Below are 4009 nucleotides of genomic sequence, written 5' to 3'. Positions count from 1 at the left end.
ATTGGCTGCAGTTGTGATGACGTTCAAGCGTGTGCTACGGCCAACGAATGACAGCTGAGATAAGGCGATCACGTGGAATGTGTTTTTTGACAGGGACTGTCGTTAGTCGTGCTGTTGGACAGAAAACCCGGCATGGGCTTCTGGCTCTGGTGGATTTATGACCTCATACCGGCCACTAGGTGGCAATATAAAACCCCTTGTCATGCTAACATGCCAGTGATTCAAAAGGTCACGAAGACACTGAGCGTACAAAACCATTAAGAACACCTTCCTAATATTCAGTTGCACCCCCGTTTACCCTCAGAACACCTCAATTCATCAGGTCATGGACTCTACAAAGTGTTGAAAGCATTCCACAGGGATGCTGGCCCATGTTGACTCCAATGCTTCCCACAGTTGTGTCAAGTTGGCTGGATGTCCTTCGGGTGGTGGAACATTCATGTCATAGAAAGAGCAGGTGCTCATAATCTTTTGTCCACTATAATTAGATATATAGTGGGATTATTGTGTCCAAAAATCATAATTGCTGGACATGCCAATAGAGTGACCTACCCAGAAGACACACAAACGTCGTCTGGACGTTGACTGCACATTGTGGGCCTCACAATAACCCTCATCATCATCACTAGTGGTTGCCTGTGAAATTAAAGATGATCTCTTTGGTGTTCCTAATCAGTCTAGCTGGGGAGTGTAGGCTACTAGTCACAGTTATTTAAAAAATAGTAATGAACTAACTAGTTGGCTTTAATTTAGGACAGATTTTTATTTTATCCTTTGTTTAACTACGGAAGTCAGTTAAGAATAAATTCTTATTTACAATGACGGCCTACCGGGGAACAGTGAGTTAACTGCCTTGTTCAGGGGCAGAACAACAAATGTTTACCTTGTCAGCTCAGGGATTCAATCTGGCAACCTTTCAGTTACTAGTCCAACGCTCTAACCACTAGGATACCTGCCACCCCAGATGCTTCAATTAGATTAGATTAGAGTTTACTAGTCACATGCACAGGGTTGACCATGTAATTACAGGGTACAGTGACCATCTTAAGCTCTGAGGTCCAACAATACAGGTCTAAGTGAAATAAGAGTGATATCCAGAGCCACTACAGTCAGTACATTCATCTTCAGATAGCTAGGTGAGATAACTACATATCACAGTCATAGTCAGTACATTCATCTTCAGATAGCTAGGATAGATAACTACATATCACAGTCATAGTAAATACATTCATCTTCAGATAGCTAGGATAGATAACTACATATCACAGTCATAGTCAGTGTATTCATCTTCAGATAGCTAGGATAGATAACTACATATCACAGTCATAGTCAGTACATTCATCTTCAGATAGCTAGGATAGATAACTACATATCACAGTCATAGTCAGTACATTCATCTTCAGATAGCTAGGATAGACAACTACATATCACAGTCATAGTCAGTACATTCATCTTCAGATAGCTAGGATAGATAACTACATATCACAGTCATAGTAAATACATTCATCTTCAGATAGCTAGGATAGATAACTACATATCACAGTCATAGTAAATACATTCATCTTCAGATAGCTAGGATAGATAACTACATATCACAGTCATAGTCAGTACATTCATCTTCAGATAGCTAGGATAGATAACTACATATCACAGTCATAGTCAGTACATTCATCTTCAGATAGCTAGGATAGATAACTACATATCACAGTCATAGTCAGTACATTCATCTTCAGATAGCTAGGATAGATAACTACATATCACAGTCATAGTAAATACATTCATCTTCAGATAGCTAGGATAGATAACTACATATCACAGTCATAGTCAGTACATTCATCTTCAGATAGCTAGGTGAGATAACTACATATCACAGTCATAGTCAGTACATTCATCTTCAGATAGCTAGGATAGATAACTACATATCACAGTCATAGTCAGTACATTCATCTTCGGATAGCTAGGTGAGATAACTACATATCACAGTCATAGTCAGTACATTCATCTTCAGATAGCTAGGATAGATAACTACATATCACAGTCATAGTCAGTACATTCCTCTTCAGATAGCTAGGATAGATAACTACATATCACAGTCATAGTAAATACATTTATCTTCCGATAGCTACGATAGATAACTACATATCACAGTCATAGTAAATACATTCATCTTCAGATAGCTAGGATAGATAACTACATATCACAGTCATAGTCAGTACATTCATCTTCAGATAGCTAGGTGAGATAACTACATATCACAGTCATAGTCAGTACATTCATCTTCAGATAGCTAGGATAGATAACTACATATCACAGTCATAGTCAGTACATTCCTCTTCAGATAGCTAGGATAGATAACTACATATCACAGTCATAGTAAATACATTTATCTTCCGATAGCTACGATAGATAACTACATATCACAGTCATAGTCAGTACATTCATCTTCAGATAGCTAGGATAGATAACTACATATCACAGTCATAGTCAGTACATTTATCTTCAGATAGCTAGGATAGATAACTACATATCACAGTCATAGTCAGTACATTCATCTTCAGATAGCTAGGATAGATAACTACATATCACAGTCATAGTCAGTAAATTCATCTTCAGATAGCTAGGATAGATAACTACATATCACAGTCATAGTCAGTACATTCATCTTCAGATAGCTAGGATAGATAACTACATATCACAGTCATAGTCAGTACATTCATCTTCAGATAGCTAGGATAGATAACTACATATCACAGTCATAGTCAGTACATTCATCTTCAGATAGCTAGGATAGATAACTACATATCACAGTCATAGTCAGTACATTCATCTTCAGATAGCTAGGTGAGATAACTACATATCACAGTCATAGTCAGTACATTCATCTTCAGATAGCTAGGATAGATAACTATATATCACAGTCATAGTCAGTACATTCATCTTCAGATAGCTAGGATAGATAACTACATATCACAGTCATAGTCAGTACATTCATCTTCAGATAGCTAGGATAGATAACTACATATCACAGTCATAGTCAGTACATTCATCTTCAGATAGCTAGGATAGATAACTATATATCACAGTCATAGTAAATACATTTTTCCTCAGTAAAGTAGCTATCAGCAGGGCCAGAGCTAGTAAGAGGGGAAGAAAGGCTTTTGAAATATTTTTGTTTGGGGGGGGTGGGTGTCGGGGTAAGGAGAGACTGCGAGTCGGGTGCTGTGGGATTATTTAAGATACTCTTTGAAGAGATAGGGTTTCAGCAGGCACTGTGCTGTCGTAGCTTCAGGGGGAAGCTCATTCCACCATTGGGGTGCCAGGACAGAGAAGTGGAACCTGCCCTCCTGTAGGGGTGGTAGGGGCCTTGAGACCAGAGGTGGCAGAACAGAGTTCTCGGGTTGTGGTGTAGGGTGTAAGCATCATGGAAGATGTACTTAATCAGACCTCTCAATCCCCCATCAAAGGTTTGGTATAAATCTGTCTAGTGTTTAGTTTTTAACTCATGGGGCTCTGTTGGCTGACTTTATCTTTTGGTTTTGAACTTGTGCATTTTAATAGTTTGTGTCCAAAATGGCACACTATTCCCTACATAGTGCACTACTTTTGAGAGAGAGAGAGAGAGAGAGAGAGAGAGAGAGAGAGAGAGAGAGAGAGAGAGAGAGAGAGAGAGAGAGAGAGAGAGAGAGAGAGAACTGTGTAACTACCTTAGTTGTAAAACCTAGATCATCTTAGTTGTGCTTACTTTACACACCCTGTTCATGCAAAACTAACTGTAAAATGTGGAGGTTTATAAATGTCATGTCTACTAATCAACCAACAGGTTGTTTTAGAGTGTGAGAGTGAATGGAAAAGTCAACAACAAGCTCAACAACTCCAACTGCAGTACTGTTGACATTACATATACGGATGGGCCTTGGACATTTGTCTGTGTAGTGTGTGTGTGTGTGTGTGTGCAAGCGCATATTGGCCATTGTTCCTGGCCCTGGATGGTGTGTCCTCAAGAAGGGGA

The sequence above is a fragment of the Salmo salar genome, chromosome ssa03, assembly GCF_905237065.1.
Source record: "Salmo salar chromosome ssa03, Ssal_v3.1, whole genome shotgun sequence".
Taxonomy (NCBI): domain Eukaryota; kingdom Metazoa; phylum Chordata; class Actinopteri; order Salmoniformes; family Salmonidae; genus Salmo; species Salmo salar.
Note: the sequence above shows the minus strand (reverse complement) of the source record.